Genomic DNA, 21,434 nt, shown 5'->3' with positions numbered 1-21,434 from the left:
AGTTTCAACAGTGGCAGTATTTTATTCCAGTGTGGCTAAGAATGTACTGAGTTAAAGTTAGAGAGGAAAATATTTCTGTCCCCATCAACAGGCAACTTGATCCGATGACTAGTGAAATGGATGAACGTTTGGGTCCCAATCAACACATTGTTTAATGATTAGCAGCCTCTAGCCGCCTCCCTCACCAAACGTTTCCGTCATAAGTCCAAAAAGAGAAGCTGCCTCTGACCTCTCATGAATCTCAAGTGGTGGCAGCGATATCCTGCAAAGCTGTGGGCTTTCAGAAAAAGGCCGGCAGTGACTACCTTGTTTGGCAAGTTAGTGACACAGAGACGGCAAACGGGCAGCTTAATCCTACCTTGAATTGTTTGGTGAACGAGACTTCTGACTCAGCTCAGCTACCGATCCTTGCTGTCGATCCAATGTCTGCAGTTTTATGTTGCCCGCGCCACAAGTAAGGTTTGGGGTCGCGTTTGCGGATCATTTTTCTAAATCGTTGCCCGTTTGTTTCGCTTGGCTTGTATTTCAGTCCATACAGATCATTTTAGAGCTCTAATAAATTTTCAGTATTCCCTATCCATCATGTTTTTTTTCACCCAGTCTATAGTTAAGAAACAACCCTCTCAGTTTCAGTCCTCTCTAGTCTGAAGTGTGTAGTCCAACACTGTAGCCTGGTTACTTCCTTGTCGCTGCTTTGTTCACACCATTGGTGTTTGCTCCTATGCACACATACGCTATGGTTGCAGAGAGTAGATGCTCTCCAAGCTTTGTCTCAGAATCAAGCAATATTACCTTGCGCTTTCTTATTTATTTGTTAAGGCCATCCTTTCTAATACCTGAGGACAACACTAAACATAATAAAAACAAATAAAAATGTGCATTCTAAGTCCTAAAACACTGTTTTATTGGTCCTCGAAACTTACGTCTACAATCGTCTGAAACCCTGATTTTTTCCTTCCCCATATCTTGACAAAATGGAAAGACATTGTGAACCATTCCATCATGTTTCAGTTGATTTTTCCAAGTATTGACACTGGCCACAGGATTCTCAGTAGGGTCTGGCTGGATTTCTTTCCAGACACAGCCAAACAGGATCCTGCCCAGCTCCCCATTAAACAGCAGCTGCAGTCTGCTACTCAGTTTCCAGTTCCTCCAAAGCCACCAGCCCCGGACGGCCCAATCAAAACCAGCCCCGGCGCTCCCTCCGCTCTGCTTTCACAGGGCGCGGGGGCTGAAACAAGAAACGTTCAGTACCTAGATCCGTGGAATACAAAAAAATAGATCCTTTTACCTGCGTGACCTCGGAGGTGCATGTGCTGCGGCTGGCACCCCCTCCCCCGCCCCGCCCCTCATGTATTCCTCCCGCTCGGTCCGGTGCCGACCTCTCCTTAAGAGGAGATCTGAGGGGAAAGGAAGACAGAAGAGAAGGCTGTTAAATTTCCCCTTAATGGAATGCCGTGGAGAACCTGGTTCAGACAGAGGACAAATATATCAAAGAGAAACACGCCGCGGTGTTGAAAAATTTATGCAGGAAGCCATGAGGGAGTTTGCTATACTGCCCCATTTACTCTACCTCCTAACCCTGCTGGAGAGTCAATGAACCAAAGAACAACTGCACCACCAATCACACCGCCCTGTGGAGCCTATATACTGCAGCAAACCTGTGAGAACATCCTCTCCCCCTCAACCCCTCTTCACCCCAACACCCCCCCACCCCCCCCCACCCTACCCCCTCCACGCACAGGAACAATGTCCTTCCCAAAGGTTATCAGCAGTCAGGTGCTTGGTCAGCCCCTCATCCTGAGTCCATTACACACACACACAGAGCGGTGAGATTCACTGCCTTAACACACCCCTCTTAGTCTCTTCTCACTGCTTCACTGCCCCCATTAACTCCTCATACAAATCCAGCATAGGCCAGGAACACGCACCCACAAAGGCTTTGGGATTAACCAATCAAAGCATCTGCTGTGCGTTTCTATGCCTTTTAAAAGCAAGCCTTGCAATTTAATTTTTAAAAAAAACAACAACAACACAAACACTACAGTATTTGGCTTGATTATTACACAAATACTTCATTTGTTTCAGTTTTAAGCCTGATTAGCAAGTAGCTAATAAAGAAAAATGGAAGTCATCCAATACCGGCTGTTGAAATTAACACAATTCTCGTCAAACGTGATATGCAGATAGCAACTTTTCATTCAAACGTCACTCAACTGGCAGCACCCTGCACCCATACGTATAGCTTAATAATAAAAAAAAATCAATATAAAAAAGCCAAATATCAGTGACAAATTCCACACTGAATATGTAAAATAATTTATTATTTCTTTCTAAGTATTAAGCAATAAGGCAGAAGATGAGGAAAATATGAGAGTAAAGGTTTGTACATTTCTATCCAGTAAATTAAAATATGCACCTGATGAGGCTTTTGGTCAGACTAAAAGTACCTTTTAACAGCAACAGCCTTTAAGCTGGTATGAGACATACTTTGCATTAAGTCCACATTTCTGTATAGAAAAAAGTATTTTTATTGCTCTGATGTGATATTCTAATCTTAAATATCATGTTTCCATTAGCTGTTAAGTAGAAAATCATCAAAAGTTTTAAGATATCAGTGTGTTTGTAATTAATCTAAATAAAAGGTTTTATTTAGTAAACTGAATTACTGAGATGAGTTAATTTTTCAAAAATATAATTATTTATTGAACGGGAACTGAATTGTCCCTTTAGACTCTCCATGAACAGACAGAATGTTTTTTTTTGACAAAGTGTCGCTTTGTTCGCAGCCCAAGGAGAGAGGACAAGTTTCTCTGTTACTGTCAATAAAGTGGTATCGATTGGCGACAATGCCTCTTCTGCACTATTAGGTGGAAGACTACTATTTGATTTGATAATAAGCTGCCAAAAAGGCCAAGCTGCCGAAATTTTATGTAATAAAAACAGCAGTTTCATCAGGCAGAGGACAAATACATCAGTTACATTTTACCTTGCAAGAGACCCCTAAAAAGTAAACAAACTGAACTATGGCATGCACATTTAGGCCAGTAACCATACAGGCTGAGCATGTAGCAACATCATGTAGACCTTGCATTGTTTAAATATGATAAAATTTCCTGTTTAAGTGAAGCTTGCCTTGTTCTGAGGTTTTTTTTAATGAAATAGCTATTATATAAGTTATTTTTAGACATGCAGCAAATTCTTTGCTTTAACTTGAGACTGTATCTAGATAAGAGGGTCATATTTTCAGGCAAAGAACTAGTTCTTGAGTTGTCTTGTTGAGTTCAAAAACTGACATCCTCATTACAACGTTAAAGAACAATATTACGATTTTATAAAATCGTGTGGCCCTGGTTAAAATCTCATCCTCCTGAGCTGGACGAACAGTGACACCATGAATAGATACAGAGAGATAAAAAAACATTAAAGCTCTAAGATATCAGAACAACCCATTTTGGTGGTGATCAGCTCAAGTCCAAGTCAGTTCAGTTTAGTTTAGCTTATTTATACAGTACCACTTAAAATCAAACGATAAGTCAAGACTCTTTAGAAGTAAAACAGGTCAAAAGGTTTCCAATTACACAGAAATGCACAAGAAATCCAAATAATACCTATAAAAATCAAGTTAGATCTAGTGGTGCTGTCTGATCAGATCCTATATGTGATATAAGAGCATCTAATTCAGAAGACGTGAAGGACCTGGATGCATCTATCGGTCTTACAATGCGCCTTTCGATTTCAGAAACAACGGAGCGAAAGCCCGGTTGCCTCCGATTTAAGCCAGTTGGATGTTGCGATCTACACTGTATGTAATATCTATGGTTAATGTGGGAAAATGCGAGATAAATTAATATGGCTGTAAAAAACTTACGAAGCAATACGACATTGTTTATAAAAACCCTTTAAAAAATGATCTAATTGAAGTTTTATGTGCACTACCTACTTTTGTCCAGATAGCAAAACTTTTATGTTGTCAAAGTTTTTAACAACTTACAGCAACAAGTCCCGCAGGAGGATAAACCACACTCCCACTGCTTCTCCACCTACAAGCTATCGTATAGCAGAAAGCAAGCGTTCTTTCGTTCAGTGGGTCTTTTAACCAAGAGCTCCCAGCACTCAGGTATAAAAAAAATAAATAAATTTATTAATTTGTCTAAATGAAACCGGCGCAAGAAATCAGGATGCTAGAAATCAGCCTTAAGCCACGACACAGAGAGCCTGTGAAATGCACAGATTAAAACGATCAAAAGTGACATGATTTGCTTTGTTGTCAGGGCGATAACTCTGCCTCATCTGCTGATAGTCAGAAAAACAACAAAGATATTGTTTATGAAGAAGGGCAGGGTTGTGTGGAGAACCCCCTCCTCCATACAACACAACACCTGCTAGCTCATTTAATCCACCAAAAGGAGGCAACACACTGAAGAACATAATGTGGGAAGAGGGGGTTGACTTTGGATGAAGGCCAAAAATCCAAGAGGACAGGGGGGGGGGGGGGGGCATAAATACACAGGGAGGCGAGCAGGTGTTGCAGACAAATGTGATTTACAGCTTCTAAGTCTCATACACTGCTGACAGGTAAGCCTATTAGCTTGATATTACACAGCTATAACACACACACCGGCGGACCCCTTTAAAAGCATTTGTGCACTCGGTGGGCAAGGGCGACCTGTTAAAGAGAGATTATATCAAGTTGTTAAGGCAGCCGTATGTTAACTTCCTTATTGTGGAATAACAAGGCTTATTAAGGAACATTATCATCCCTTTTGGTTTTAAGGGGATCTCATTCAGGGGTGGTGAAAGCGATCCTTCTTTATTGTAGGAGAGGGTCAACAGAATTAAAGGTTAAAAGCAGAGTAAATTGGTCTATTGTTCTCATACAGTAGAAGTCTCAGAAAAGAAGCAAGCGACCCACTTTTTATTTTATTTATTTATTTCTTTATTTATTTATTTTTTTGCATATTGGGAACTGCCAGGGAGCAATCACCCTGGAATGCAAACATTTATGAGAAACTAAATGCGCTAGAACCGGCGAGATTCGCAATCGAATTTCACTCGTAACGCTGCATGAGAGACAACCAGACTGGAGGAAAATTGCTACCACTTGAGCGGCTCGCTACAGATGGTGTCGAGAGCAACGCGGCACAAAGCAATACGTTCCTTAATAGCGCGGCAGCTTCTGCATACCCAAGCTCTTTTTTTTTTCCTACCTCTCCTGTCAGAAGTGCAAACTCTTTCATCCTCGATATATAAGAGTCTGCAGTAAGAAATCCTCAAAGAGACTAATCGTGTTAAATGAGGTTTGTGTCTGTAGCCGTGACTTCTGAGCCTGTGTGGAGCGACGTTGGCTGGGGGTTGTAAAGGAGACTGCAGTTTTTCGTCACCTCTTGAAATCTGAGCTAACTCTCTGCAAAAGCCAGGAGATCTCTGTTTTATGACGCCGATGGACTCTCGACGCCTGAGTAGGGTTTGGTTAAGATTAACAAATTTGCTGTGCAAAGTCTTTAAAGTGATGTAGATGCTGCGTACAGCAAAGCCCAAGTTTGTAGGAGAAAAGCCCTTAACGCCGCGAGGTTTACTTTAGCTTGCTGGGGGGTGGGGGGAATCCTCCTCTCTAGTAGCTACTCATTGACAAGCTCACTAATGTGTGCATATGTGTACATAAACAGGTCTTATCATCAGAGACTGAGGATACAGGAAGGCTATAAAGGCCAACCTCATCTCCTTAAAAAACAGGCCGCACTGTCCCTGAGTGTCTTAACACAACTCATCAGCTGTTAAACCGGAGAGAGAGAGAGAGAGAGAGAGAGAGAGAGAGAGAGAGAGAGAGAGAGAGAGAGAGAGAGAGAGCAGTAAAAATCAATGCCACAAGCACAGCAAACGCCCATCAATTATGCTAGGTGGAAGAGGAAAGAGCAAGAATTTGCAATAGACAAGAAACAAACAGAAGGAGAGGGAGCGAGGCGAGTATAAAGTCCATGTTAAGTTAAGAGCAACGGTGGAGTGTACTGCCTGGGATTGATTACCTTTATGCAAATAAAAGAACATGGCAACCGGAGAATGCAATTTTCAGCAGCAGCAGCAGCAGCAGCAGCAGCAGCAGCAGAGGCTCGGAAATCGATCGAAGCCGAGAGAAGCCATTTTCCTCCAGCCAAGATAAAACACTTCGCTATGAGCTGTCAGATACTTATCAGGAGGAAATTAGCAGAGGAATGCCATTTTCCCCAAAACAAGCGGGTCAAGTGGTTCTCCCGAGTCTTTCGCTCGCACCCGAAAACTCCTCATCTTCTCCGGTTTGATGCTCCCTTGCAAAAGCCTCCGTCCTCCCTGAGCTTTATTGCGAAGTGGGTGGAAAAATAATGCACCATCTTTAACAGTTTTTACAGACATAAAAAGCTTAAAAGTCTGGCACATACTTCTATTTAGCCCGCTTCAGTCATATATCCCCCTAAACAGAACCCCAGAGCAACCAATCTGACTCAGGCATGTCCCAGACTTATGAACTTGTCATGTAACACAGCTCCAAACCCACCAAGACCTGGAGCTCCACCTGAACCAACAAGCCAGCCAAGAAGAGCCTTAATCAGAGAAGCAGCCCGGTGGCCCAGGCGGTAACACTGGAGGAGCTGTAGAGGGCCACGGCTCAAGTGGGAGAATCTGTCGACAAGACAATAGCAGAAATATGGACTCTATGGGCGCGTGGAAAGAGAAAAGCAATAAGAAGACGTGTAGAGGACACGGTAAAGACGAGGAAGGAGGCGCGCTGGTTAATTTAGACCAAAATGCTGTAAAATGGCAGAAAACTAATCGCCCTGTGGGGAGGCTTTATTCAACAGGGACAGGCAGGTGTGACCCGTCCAATACGACTTATTAGATACTAAATGCACCAAGGAGTTATTTTCAAAGGAAAAAAGGGCAGAATCTTCAGTCTACGGACATTTAAAGCTGGTAGAGACACATCTCAAAAAAACGTGCAGGTATAACTGCAGAGAAAGGGGGATCGTGTATTGATAAATCATGTATAGATGTGTTGGACTATCCCATGAAATCCATCCCAAACGGGGGCATGCGTACTTTTTTAAGCCACAATAACAAACAGTATAGGCATCCGTTACAGCAGGAGCAGCAACAACTTGCTGTTCGAAACCTCTCCGTTTCGCCGGGGCTCCCCCGGATTGACCCCGCGGCCTGCCGGCACCCGCACGTACGCGCTGACGCAAGTCCGTCGTCAAATCTGTGAGCCTGATCTCACAGAGACATTATTGGAGCTTTTTGGCCTGCGGTCTGTGTCCCCCACCCGCTGAAAAGAGAGAAGGGGAAAGACAAGAAAGAAAACACACACAAAAACTGAGCAAAAAAAAAAAAAAAAAAAAGGGATGTCAAAGCAGGCAGCGGCCCACGCAAGACAGCCATGTTGGTAGAGAGAGAGAGAGAGAGAGAGAAGAGGGCAGCTCGGTGTCAACGTCAACACCGCTTCCGCAGTCATCGCTCAGCAGGTAATTATGATAACAACGTGTTCCCTAGGCAGCCTCTCTCTGATTTAGTTTCCAGGCACTTACCCTTCCTAAAATCTCCCCTCGATAACATCTGATATGATTACAAAGTCGAGATCCTTTTCAAGGAGCACCCACTTATGCGCCTCTAATTTGCTGTATGCTAACCTTCCCTCTTGTGACTCACTCTGTGATGTTTCTGCTCTTATTTTGTACGCTTAGTTAAGACGTTGCACACACTTTGGATTGTCACAACGAGCCATACCTCCAAAACAACCGTCTGTTGCTGAGAGGGCCGCCGCCTGCGATGGTAAACACAGCGTTGCCACGGATTTGGTGGGGGACGGCATCATTTCGTGGGGTCTTTTAACATCCAGGTTTAGCAGCGGGACTCCGACCCAGACACAAGTCAGCCAGCGTTGACCCCGCGCTTACCTCCGGCGGCGTGGCATTTTCCTCCGCCTGTCATCCCAGACGACCTCCTCGAGCGGGCCGGAGCTGCTCCGTAACAGAACCGGGGCTGTTGACACGCCGAGGACGTTTAAGATAATCCCGGAGATGTCTCTGTGTTTTGCCAGATTACATCTTCAAAGGGGAAGCGCCGCTCCGTCAGCCTCCACTTGAAAGGGAGAGAGAGATGCAGCGGGCCCTTGTTCTGAAGGAGGAGGGGGTGGAAGAGCTAAAGAATGCAATCATGGTTTTTGGAGGGGAAGAAGGCCTGTCCTGGCTGGCTTAGCTGCCAGGAGGGTGAGAGGACAGGAAGGGGCGGGGAGTGATCAGAGCGGCAGAGAAAACACACCTGCTGGATGGGACAAAGCGGAGCGACTCTCACCGGTGGGACCTGACACGGGCTGTAAATCACTGAGGCTCCGTCGCGTTGCCTTTTACATCGTTTGCATGCTAAAACTTTCATTTCAGAGACCTAAGCGGGCTGCTCTCTTTACCAGACAGCCTTTAAATTGGTTAGCTTGCAACATATTAGGCAAATCAAACAAATTGAATGATATTGTGCCACATGTCGAGCTGGACTGAAGAAACTGCTGTCCGTTTTGGATCCCGATCAGCGCGACGCGTAAAGGCTCGCCCCTCGACTTTGCAGTGCTCTGTTGCATTCCACCGTTTTTATTACACAAGTAAAATCAGATTTAAAACCTTCCAGTCACGATTTCTCCTCTGTGAGCTAATAAAGACTGGAGGGTGCTGGAGAGGCTGAGGAGAACCAGGCAGCAGCAGCAGCAGCAGCAGCAGCGGGCCATGAAGGGATGCTTAAATAGACCGCCCAGATAGTTGGGGTATGCTCCATATATTCTGCAGCGTGTGTGAAAAGAGTGTGTGTTGATTTGGCGCAGCTCATTACAGTTAAAGTGTGTAACTTTGACACTCTATGGCACAGGTTTAGATTATGGAGCTTTTTTTTTTTCTATCTACATTTGTAAAATAAAAAGAGCTAACCCTAACCCTAGACAGACGCGTTTCAACAGATGAAGCCCATAATCAGTTCAGCGCTGCTCATTTCGCCCCTCTGCCGTGCCGTGGCAGACCGCTCCTTTTCATATTTACAACCTGGGGTACAAAAAAAAAGAGCCATTTGGCATGGGACGCCTGGTACACATCTGGAATATAACTGATAAAACAGGGATTTAGGGTCATTTCTGTTATCTACTTGTTGTCCACTGTAGAGAAATTTGGTTTTGTGACTCCTGTAAACCAGCAGGTCCTTGGAGGGATTTAATATAATATTTACATAAAACAGTACACACTGAAACTGAACTACAATAGAAATGTTAGCATGGTTATTAACTAGAGGTGCATCAATCAGCTGAGCCAGAGATCAAAATCAGTTTTTATTATTTCTTGATAGCTGGTCAAATACTGCAAAATCTGGGTTTTCTTTTGATTCATTAAACAGAGTTGCACAATAGTTTGAACTGCAATCATCTCCATATCAGTGTTTACAGTACTGCAATAGCGATGCACTGCTTGGATGCAACATCGGTTGGGTGTCGTATTTTAGGTGTCCTGCGTTCACTCTGGATGCCAATTACATATTTACTGCCTGCTGGGTGGTCTCTAGTTGCCCTTGATCCACATCATCTGATTATTTCCAGTAGCTGAGATGTTAAAGCTCACAGATAATAGTGGGAAAATTGTGATGATGAAAAAGAAAAAACGATTCCCAAAAATGTGGGTTAATTATGGTAAACACCTTCCTTTTTATACTCAGCAGTAATAACACAATAAAAAATTTTATTTTTTTTATAAAGATGACGCAGCAGCCTGATCGCTTCAAATGAAGGCAAATCAATCATGACATTCACCGTTTTTTTTTTTTATGTGTGTACAAAGATACTTTGACCGTGTGGTGCTTTTACTCGACGTTTTCAGACCGTGTGAATGCGATGCTGACCCAAACCTTGTAGGTACTCTATACTGATATTAAAGCCTGACTTGCTGAAGATAGATAGACACGGAAAATCTCAACGACTTGCTTAAACATGTGACCGTTAGTCTGTCTGTGTTTATAAAGGCGGGTCTACATTAGGGCTGAACAATTAATCTCATTTTCAATATAATCGTGATTTAAAATAACGCAATTTCCAAATCGCAGAGGTCTGCAATTTTTGGCTATGTAACAATTAGGGAATTAGACACGTCCATTAGCTGTTGGTAAAATGTTTAAAGTGGGTTTGCCTCCACATGGAAGGGAAGACAGTTGCAGCAGTGAGATAATCTAATTTTATTACTTGTTTTAGAGTTTGTATAATCATACAAAGCATTAAGTACTCGTCAATCAGTTTAATACATAGACTTGCTTGTTGGTTGGACTTTATGTTCAACAAGGATTGATGTCCAATTAAATTAAAAGCTGTTCTCTTGAATAATATTCTGATCAATAGAAACATTAAAAGTTCATATTTAAAATAGTCCTTGTTTACATTTTGTATATATTTTGAAACACCTGATAAATGGAAAAAAAATTCATATTAAATCACAATATTAAGAAAAAAAATCGCAATTAGATTATTTTACAAAATCGTTCAGCCCTAGTCTACATAGAAATATCTATTCGAGTCAGTGTAGTTGTGATTGTGAAGTTCGTATGAAGTTAAAAGGGATATTCACCCATTACACTTTTCCTCATTCTGTCGGCGTAGAACCTGGCTGCTGTAACTCCAGCGATAATGACTCCACTCCTCTGTAGCCTGCAGCCAGCTCTACGTCCTACATTATGTTTTATAGATTACATCACTTCCTGACACCCTTCGTTTAGCACTCGTGCGTCTACCTCGCACACGAGCGTGAAATGCGTTTGATCACACGCGCCGTGTCCAGATGACTTATTAAATAAAAAGCAAGGCGGCAACAGAAAGGAATTGTGACTCATTTCTGCACAAATGTCAGCGCTGACGTCCAGCGTGGCCGTGAGCGCCTCCTGATGACTCAGGGAAGTGTCGGCTGGCGTGGCTCTGACGGACGTTAGCGTGGCTCCGTCCCGGCCCGCTGACCGGCGCTAATTATAGGCGATGAGTGTTTTTCGCACAGTCCGCGAGTGGGAGCTGCGAGGAACAGGGAGACTATAATAGCAATTCCTACTACAGAGACAGAAACGGGGTGTTTTTGCGCCTCGTTTTTTGGGCCCGAGATGACATCGCCGTTGAGTCAAAAGACCAGAGTCCCCAAACGACGGACCGGAAAGCACAGGCTGAGGTCTGTCTATTATCAGAGGGGACGTGCTGTACAAAACACCCAGACAAAGAGGCACAAGTCACCTAACCACCGCGGGGTTATTTATGAGCAGCAGAAGAGAAGGAGACAGAGCAAAACAAATTTGTCATCTGCAGGGCGGCTGTGAGTGAGTCCACCGGTCTGCTGAATCATGATTGAGCCTCACGGAGGAGGACTGATTTCAGAATGAGCCGCGATAAAACCGCACAGGGTACAGTGTGTCTCCTACTCTGGGCGAGCTCTGCGCCGGGGCCCCTCCTCGTCCCTCCAGCCTCGCTGGCCACGGTTGAAAAATTAATGCAGCAAACTGACAACACTTAGGGGCTGCCTCCCTCCCCCCCCCCCCTTCCCCCGTGTACCAAACAGGATCAATTACCCAAGCAGGGCTCCACTCAGCAGCGCCGAAGAAACAAGAGGCACTCTCCATCACAGCTGTGCAACTGTTCCTGCGCGCGCACGTGTGTGTGTGTGTGTGTGTGTGTGTGTGTGTGTGTGTGTGTGTGTGTGTGTGTGAGAGGTTCAGGCCAGCTTATGATGAGCAGAAAGAGAAGGAGGAGGAGGAGGAGGAGGAGGTGGTAATAGTCTGTTTGCTTCTTGCTAATGACAGCAGCAGAGTGGATTAGCGAGCCTCCTAGCCCATCAGCATCACTCCGCCCAGTAAGTGACAGAGCATGTAAATAACCGGTTATGGCCACCAGCAGGAGAAAAAAAAGACAGAAGATGGTGAAAGTGAGACTAATAAAGTGAGAGAGAGAGAGAGAGAGAGAGAGAGAGAGAGAGAGAGAGAAAGGGCGTGAGAGCTGAATGGGCCGTGCGAAAGCGCGCCGCACGCGCCTTCATTTGTATGCAGGTGGAGGTTTTCGAGGAGTTCCATTTCTACAACATCAGCCAAGTTATTCAAATGCAGCACATCTGACTGGAGAGGATAACATAAAGAAAGGCATCAGCAGAAATGGCAGCAGGCAGTAATCCCCCTGGCCTGGGCCACTTGTGTTCGCCGCGCAGACAGGCTGCGCTGTCAGTGGCTGCGCCCATACAGGCCTTATCAGTGACAGCCACGGGCTATTCTAATAACCCTGCTGAGGCGCTGCGCTGTGGGGACAGACTGGGAGACAGGCAGGCAGGCAGGAAGACAGGAAGACAGGAAGACAGATTTCTCTTCCTGGTGTAAAAAAAAAAAAAAACAAGCACCAGGTATCAGCCAGTTGGCGTGTGCATTTACTCGTGTCTTTCCAGCAGCTTCGTACATGCCGACACTTCCATCTAAAAAGGTACTGCAAAGGTAACCGGCCCGCCTATTAAGTCAGGATGCGCTAAAGAAGGGGTTAAGGATCAGAATCAGAATCACTAACCTGCTTTGGATTCACATCCGGATGTGTCTGCCGCACCTTTCTGAAACAGCTCTTGCCGTTTAGGCGCCTAGATTTGATTTTAACCTGCTTCCAACCCTGTGATACGTTCAAGACCTGTATGGTTTCTGAATTTTCTGAATGAGCTGAGCTTTAGAGGAAGCAATGAGCTGCTAGAAGCTGTTTGAGAGGAAACTACATTTTCTACACTTCTATTCTAGCCGCGTCGATCATGTGTCTGTCGTGGAACACGTCAGATTTGGGAATATTGGCAGCCTTTTGAAAAGTTCAATATTACAGTAAAGGTCTATATTCTCAAGGAATAGACACATAATCGGTTTGCTTAATAATGCTAGCCCCGATAACTGCACTAATAGCTAATATACAATGCTAGCGTAATCAATCAAAACTCTGCGATGTGCTGTCCCTTTTTCTCCAATTATAATTAATAATTTATGGTCGGCACAGCTAAAAAAGAATATTTTGAACATTGATCTTCTAGCGTCTTAAATTACAGGTCTTAAGAGAGAAATTGGCATCAGCAGCTCAAAGCTTCAAAAAAAAAAAAAAAAAAAAACACGGCCAGGTGAATATGGGCCACAATCGGCCACAAAATTGTGATCGGTGCGTCTCTTCTATTGACCCCACGAGTGTGCACTTTTCCTGTAGTTATGACAGCGCAGCATTACAAACCCGCACGAGGAGCGTATCCATCTGGAGCTTCATTATCGCTGTGCAGAAAGGTCAATCACAGAGCTCCCAGCCTCTTCTTTGTGATTTATGCTTTTTGTGTTATAAGCTGTGTTCACATTCATCTCCATCAGTAAATCTAATCGCTCTGCTTTACGGCTGCGGTGCCTGGAGCTTTCGGGACGGAAGCCTACGGGAAGCGGCTTGTGTCAATACACCGAATGTTGACACAAGACGCGTAACGAGTGCTCCCTCGCTGACAAAGACACACCCACAAGAGAGCAGATAAGAAGAAGACACCACTTGGCTGTTGTTTCTTTTTAATGCCAATGACGCTATCTTTGCATCCCTGGATCTTGATAGTCATGTAATTTCTCCGGGGTTATTTCTCTTAGCTCCTCTCAGGAGGCTGCAGTCAGTGAAAAGGACCAAAAAAAAAAAAAAAAAAAAAAAAAGAAAGAAATGCTACCACAGTGCTGCAGGGCTTCATTTGTAGTCAATAAATAACTCCAGTATTGACACCAGTAAGTGAGGGTGTCGCTCAGATGATGCAAAAACAGAGCAGCGTTCTCACAGAATTGCTCCCAGGCATTCTCTGCGTCTATGCAAGGCAATAATCATTACCTTGGCTTAAGATACATCTACTCTTGCCTTGTCTCGAAGCATTTCCAGCACAAGTGGCTGGGTGCTCTGCTCAGCGGCTGCCACAAGCAGCGCAGGGACTTAATCTGGTCTCCCCGTGTGGAGCTGCGGCTCCGTTTTCTGGGAGAAATTCCCCCATGCGAGGACTGATGGGAACCTTGGTGATGACACTGTGAGGCCCGCGGGCCTGTCAGCTCGTCTTTCTGCTGCTCCGATCCGCAGTCGGCTCCGGAGAGCTTCCTGTGCTACACACGGACTGAAACGCAGGCTGGCACGACTCTCCGGCCTCGCTTCAGCCACTTAGTGCTTCAGCATGGCGAGCGCGCGTCAAAAGCTCAATATAACCAGAGACCGAGTCAGTCTGGCTTTCACGTTAAATATTCTGATGCACGGAGTCAGCGAGACGTTTTAGGGAGGGATGAACCGATCGAGATTTCTCGTTCCCCGTATGGGAGGTTACGCTTCATGCGCGTTTGCATGTTCCAAGTTCAGATACTTTGTTCAAATCAATGCCTTTTATTCCTGAAAACACACCAGCTTTAAAGTTCAGTAAAACGGTGCATACAATGTTACGTTATCTAAAATTATTATCGCCATTTTTTGCCCACTTACACCAGCCTCAAAAGGTTTTTCAGAGCCTGCGGTATCCATTTCCCTTTTTCTTTACAGCAACAAATATTTTTTCACCTAACAGGTACACTTATAAACATACACCTGACTTTACACATGAAGCTGCAGTGTTTCTCCGCCTGTTGCTGTTTACCAAATGGAGCTGAACCTCAAGGCTAACGCAGGGTTTCCTCTAGGATGGTTTTTTTAAACCGAGGTGTTTAAGACAAAGGTTTTAAACACAAGGGGGGAGGGCTTTCATGTGTAATATCTGGAAGATTGCGCTTTAATTGGCTATGTTACTGTCATTCAAATGGTTGAACTGAGAAGGAACATTCTGAAATAATTTATGAATTTCAATACATTGCCTGAATCCACACTGCATACGTCCAATTTTACCAAAAAGACAGTTATCAGAGGGACACGTATAAGGCGAATAAGGCTGCTTTCACACTGCAGATCTCGACACCCAATTCTGATCTTTTGCTGAAATCTGATTTTTTTGAGGTGGCCGTTCATACTGCTAATAAATGCCACCATCATCAGACTTTTGTCTGAATGGTTCAAGGCCGTAAAGTGACCTGCATCCACAGACAACATAAGGAGACATCACAGGGCAGCGCACGGTTTACAGAAGTAACGGTGAACGCATTTGTTTCCAGAAGTTTTCAATAAAGGTTTGCTAAAAACAAAACTTGAAAAATTCTAAAAACGCAGATACCGGGCGGGATCTCTCTCCTTGAACAAATCTCTCAGCAAATCTGATCTGGGTGGGACTTTGGGGGGTAAGAGGTGTACTTGTTATTCAATTGGGATTACTGTTTATTACTAAAGGCCATTACCCTAATATACTTGTTAAGGCAATAGCATGTTTAAAACATGTTTAAAAAAGTAAATTTTAGACAGATCAGGGCACATACAATGCCCTGAAACCTTAAATGGCACAATTGAATTCATAACTTTTTGTTCTATTTTTTGTGCTTATCTTTCCCTCTAGTCGAGCTTAAGGCCACAGTCCCTGTTTTTCCCATTTCTGGCCACTGCACTCACTGGGAGCCTAAGCTGCCCCCTGGGATCAAATCAGGACATCCCTACTTTCAGGAACGTTGGGTTAGAAGTCTGGAAACTTTAATGCGTCCAATAAAGGCGAGCTAACCGATGCTCTCGCGGAAACACAAAAATCAATCCACGTTAAAATGCACAACAAGCAACCCCTCCGATGCGCAGACTTTTGAGAAATCAATGCGGCGCCCTAAATTCCTTTGACAGATATTATCAACTCAAGATTTCAAGATGGTGACGGACTTTTCTGTGTGCCACCAAAAACGCAAGGAGAGGACTTTCAATAATTGATGGCGCTGGAGCGGGAAGATAACCGCTCTCCTCCTGTTATCAATCATTAATGCAGTTTCCATCAAAAACACTTCAGCCCCTCAAGTATCAAATCTCTCTTGAAGGTGAAGGAGCCACATTCAAAACATCCCACTTAATCGAAGGGGCGCACAATGTGCCCCGCGTTTTCCGCCTTCGTTTTTTTTCGCCCGGGCAAATTAGGGTAATAACGCCGCAAATTGCCAAATTGTTCACGGCGCGAGCGTAAAAGTGGGCATTTTAGCCGAGGCCCTCCTGCGAGTGATGGGGGTTAATGGGAAAATACTAAATGTTTAAATGACGCCCGGGTGAAACAGCCGGACAGCCTGGCCGCTTGCTTCCCGTCGCTCTTTGATATGTGTATGCAGAGCTGTTTAAAGCCCCCTCTGTTTATCCGGCTCACTCTTTAAACCAGCACGGCCCGTCTGGTCAAAGTCACACAGGACTTGATGTGCTTGCGCTACACTAATAAATTACACCGCTAACCTTTAAAAGCAACCACACTGTTGCTTACACACACACACACACAGAGGCCTGCGCAGGGGCCCGGAGAGATACGCCGGCACCGGGGCTGCAGATTACGGCAGAAGTTTAAAGGATCAGCACGGGTTAAACTGAATAAAATGTATTTTCAGCGTCCTCCCGCCCCCAGAAGTCGCTCGCACGTCGTGCGCACGCCAGACTGCATAAGCGCCGCTGCTATAGCTACAGCTGTAATGATAGAGTATCTCTAATTACCCATCAAGATGGTTTTGACAGGGTTCTGTGTGCCAGCGATCAGTGTCGTGGCGCAGCGCCAGCAGCGACTCGGTTCCGTGTGATTTGTAGCTGCAGCTGAGTAGCGGGTGGTACACCGCCGGAGCTGCAGTGCCACACACTTTCATTCCCTGTCCCCCCACCCCAACCCATCCCCCCAACTCTCCTTCTTCCATCCTTCATCGCAGCCCCTCTCGCAACAAACCCTCGGCGGTGCAGCATTCGGGCTGTCCTGCATCACCGCCCCGACCTTGCTTGTCATCAGTATTTACCAGCATCCCCAAAGCTGCTGCATAACCCAAAGAGAGGCGACGCAACCAGAATTCTGCGGGGGGGGATATGAACTTGAGGCACCTATGTTCAAAGTAGAGGGGGAATGGATTTGGGGTGAAAGACGTGATTGCACAGGAGTTGTGTTTTTAACCAGCAAAGCTGCAGTTCCCCCACAGCGGACCTTTGAGCTACATGCAAAACTGCAGCACCCTTAAAATGATAATGGAGTCATAATGTTAATCACGGCCGCCGTAACAGTTCATCACGTCAGCGTTTTATGGTTCCCTAATTAGCGGCGCCTGAGAACAGGTAATGGGCTCCACAAACACAGCGATGCATCCTGAACAGTGTGTGTGCACGGCCGCGTTGTTGTTGTTGTAAGCTCTCCAAAAAGCTGCAACAAAGCAGAGGAGAATAGCAGCAAGCGTCTAAGGAAAGGGATCTGAACGTAAAACAAAGAGAATCCGTTCAATGTTTAGGTCTGGGACAGAGCGGTGCCGTCCACCCAACATGGAGGTGAAAACTAGAAACGTACCGATTAGGATATAGAGGCCAATATCCGATTCAATTAGGAACAACGTTTAAGAGCATTCCCCCCGCCTCCCTGCTGTGAGTGGCCAATATTTATACCAGCAGGAGAGTCGACGTCACATGGTGTGTGTCTGTTAAAACAGGACTGTGCTATTTTTTAAAGCTAAAAGACAAAATGATTACAGAGTTGACCTTTGAAGCTGTCTTTAGCATCCTATATGATCGATTACCAGCAGCACAGTAACTGTAATCTCCTGTCTTTATTTCCAAAAGAAATCCTCGCCCTGACTCTGAGGTTAGGGCGAGGGCCTTCCTTCGCAGACAAAGGTTAAATCCTAAAAGGGATAAAGCATAGTAACTTTGCAGTAACTCTGCTGTTTCTCTTCTCCAATGGACTGCCTCTCTCTGAGATTTATCAACGCCTGCCTTTTGTAACAAAGACGCCTAACTTTGAGTCTCTTCTCTCAGTAACAGCGACCCTGTTGTCAGCGTAAACCTTTTTGGTGCTCATTTATGGTGGATTTTGGATGTTTACACCTGGCCAGGTCCAGTCTAGCTGAAAATGAGACTCTGGTCACCCGTCGATTTCTAGTTAAATCTTTATAAATGTGATGAACTATTTCTGCCTGATTCATTTAGCTAATTTTCAGGTTTAAGCTGCAGCAAAAAGGGGGGACTAAAAGGAAGTAACGTTTTCTTGAAATTAGTGTATTTGTCCTTGATTTGAGCCGTTAAATAAGGTTATCCGCAATTGGAATGAGTATTTTACCCCTAAAATAAGATAATTAGATACACTGCACTTGAAATAAGATGATGGAGATGAGTTGTTCCTAGTTTAAACACAAAAATCGTATTCCACTGGCAGATCATTAAACTCGCCTGCTCAAATCAAGGACCAATACCCTAATTTTAAGAAGATTCTACTGACTTTCAGTTCCCTTTCTGCACAGTTGGCTTCATCTATCATTTATGATGTTTAAAATGGGAACTATTCTTATCTGACGGGTTCTGAAGGTAGAACAGAATCTACCTGCACTGGGTTTGCGATCTAGCAGTAAATTGTTACATTTTGGAGAAAGATACTGGAGTGGTAACGAATCCTTTCCCTCAGAGACTGTCAAGTTGCAGAGCCATGACGCACACACTGCAAAAACAGAACTAAAAATAAGTAAAATGTGTGTATTTGTTCTTGATTTGAGCAGATAAATAAGACTATTTGCCAATGGAATAAGATTTTTCCACTTAAAATAGGAACAATTCATCTCCATCATCTTATTTCAAGTCTAATTATCTTATTTTAGGGGTAAAAATACTCATTCCATTTGCGGATAATCCTATTTAACGGCTCAAATCAAGGACAAATAGACTAACTTTAAGAACATTTTACTTGTCTTGAGATCCGTTTCTGCAGTGCACGTAGAAACTTTATGAATAAAGGGGAAAAACAAAGCAGAGATAACTCTAGATGAGTAGATCGTGTCCACCTGTATCCCAGTAATGAGGGGATATTATATATACTGGTCCAAGAATAGAGTGGGATTCGGCTTTGGATGAGTAGCGAACCAAACGAAAGCAGCCGGTCAATATTTTATGTACACTGCAAAAGGAGAACTAAAAATAAGTACAATTTTGAAATGAATGTATTTGCCCTTGATTTGAGCAGGTAAATAAAATTATTTGCCAATGGAATGAGTATTTTTACCCCTAAAATAAGATAATTAGAAATACTTCACTTGAAATAAGGTGATGGAGATGAATTGTTCCTATTTTAAGTGGAAAAATCTTATTCCATTGGCAAATAGTCCTATTTATCTACTCAAAGAAGGAAAAATACTTTAATTTAAAGAAAAATATTCTTATTTTTAGGTCTATTTTTGCAGTGTAGAATCTGCAGTGTGGGCCGTTTCTTAAAGAATTGAAAAGTATTTAGTGGCTCTTTGTCTTTCAGGTCAGTTAGGTGATAATCTAATCAGCACAGGAAAATGACACAAGCACAAGACAAACCGAGGGGCTGGACTACACTCTGGCCTTCTGTCTACATGATGTCAACACACATCTTCCTTCAGTTTGACCTGAAGAAAAAAAAATAATTTACATTCAAATCATGGAGCATTTTGTGGGCTTGGGCTCCTGCCAGCCGCGCCTCACAGGTCAATTATCTTTCAAAAAGATACCAGCCAGCGTCTTTTCCTCTTATTCAGGCGCCGTTTCCTTCACATGGATTCATACCAAGTGAGCAAGATAGGAACATATTTACTTTGAAGGGAAACAGGTGTAATAAGAGGGACTAATCTACATGTCACACATGCGTGGCTTTTACTTTGTGCTTCTGCTGACTCAGGTGGGATGAGCTGAATCAAAGCGAGCTTCAGATTCAGTGACTCCGGATATTTGGCAGGCGGAGCGTTTCCAGAGGCTCTGAACTGATCAAATGGGTTGGCTGATTTATCAGAAAGAAACCTAAAAAAAAAAAAAAAAAAAAAAAAAAAAAATCCAGTGGTTTTGAGGATCTTTCAACTGCTGCCTAGATTTTCCACTGTTTTCCGCAGTTTAAAGGCGTTCTGGCACTTTTATGGTCGTCCCTACAAGCAGAGCAGCGATGCAAAAATGTGGCATCAAAGTCCACGCCCCCCCCCCCCCCCCCCCACGCTCTTTTCCTCGTGCGTGCTTCCAACACTTGGTGAGATCTTTAGCGTCTGTCAGGTGGGAGCATCGACTTCACTGCAGGGAGACTCTCTCCAATTGACCAAATATAAAAACTGGTATGCTGCTAAGTGTGGACTCACAATACTGACATGTTTGTGTTCCCTAATAATTACTACAGTCCAAACAGTTCATGGTAATATTTATATTGTGACAAACACACGTTTGCGACATGTTTTGCAGTCATAGCACCAACCATCATTTTCATTAAGGTAAGACAGTTTTAAAACCACAAATAGCCTGCCTAATAACATCTAATGTCAGCTTCCCACGCTCCTGTCGCTCTAGAGATTGCAGAACTGCAAACGGCTTTAATATGATGCGCATGAAGTGCATTTACTTTAAAATTGTTACATTTACCAGCCGTTTATTGTATATCTTAGCTCAAGTTTAAGTATTAACATCAAAATCACAATGAAAAATGTTATGGAGGGTTTTTTTAAACTAACAAACAATGTGTTATATTACTTCAACAACAGTAGGAATGATTGTTTCTTCTATGTTTTAAATGAAAAACATTGTTTCAAATCTTGGGAAGACTACCATATATATTATATACCCAGGTAGATTTACTCATGTTTATCTTGAGCGAGCCCCTGTTCTGCCAGCCGCCGACCATTAAAAATACAGGAAACCATTAGAGGCGTAAATCTGCAGCTTTATCGCGATGCAGCGTTTTACCGATCTGCTTGGATGGCGATACGGTATTTGCCGATATCACAAGGTCTGTTACGACTTCCGATCATCTGCCCATGTAACACCGTTACGTTGATATCAATTCAGGCAAACCCAAACATGACTTGACAATTTTATTTCTAGGCAGGCATTTAAATCAAAAACAGAATTCTTCTAATTTTAAAGTAATAACAACATATCACCTGTTCACTATACGCCCAAATTTCAAAATAAAGGTGCATCTTACAAATGACAATATGGATCAATATTTCAATTTTGCATCGGTGTAATTGGATCATTAATAATTTAATAACTATATCAATGTAGAACGATGTTTTGTTAAACCCCTAGAAATCCTCTAAATTCTGGGAAAGAATAAAATGCATTGGAAATGCCACACAAAACACAAAATATAGTCTCCTCGTTATCAGCAGCAAGCATGGACACCAACTCCCCACTGATGGCACATGCAGCAAAGCAACAGAAGACCTGCACCATACCGATGCCCCCCCGGGTGTCTGCCCATGTGGCTCCTGTCAAGAACTGCCATTGCCCTCAAGCCCACGCCTAGTTAGACAAAACTGTAATGATGGTACTCTGACAACATTGTTTGAGA

General features: G+C 43.8%; 1 protein-coding gene across 2 annotated transcripts in view; it reads right to left on the bottom strand.

Annotated features, from left to right (window-relative positions):
- Positions 1–21,434, bottom strand: part of zmiz1a (zinc finger, MIZ-type containing 1a) — a 134,439-nt gene that overhangs the window by 96,532 nt on the left and 16,473 nt on the right. The window contains exon 2 of one of the 2 annotated variants that reach the window (XM_036126465.1): positions 1,292–1,400. The exons of the other annotated variant lie outside the window; for it this stretch is intronic. The gene's annotated coding sequence lies outside the window, so the exon portion shown is untranslated. The remainder of the gene's footprint in view (positions 1–1,291; positions 1,401–21,434) is intronic. 2 annotated transcript variants of the gene reach the window in all.

The sequence above is a fragment of the Fundulus heteroclitus genome, chromosome 22, assembly GCF_011125445.2.
Source record: "Fundulus heteroclitus isolate FHET01 chromosome 22, MU-UCD_Fhet_4.1, whole genome shotgun sequence".
Lineage (NCBI taxonomy): Eukaryota > Metazoa > Chordata > Actinopteri > Cyprinodontiformes > Fundulidae > Fundulus > Fundulus heteroclitus.
The sequence above is the reverse complement of the archived record's forward strand: the minus strand, read 5'-3'. Positions and strand labels throughout refer to the sequence as shown.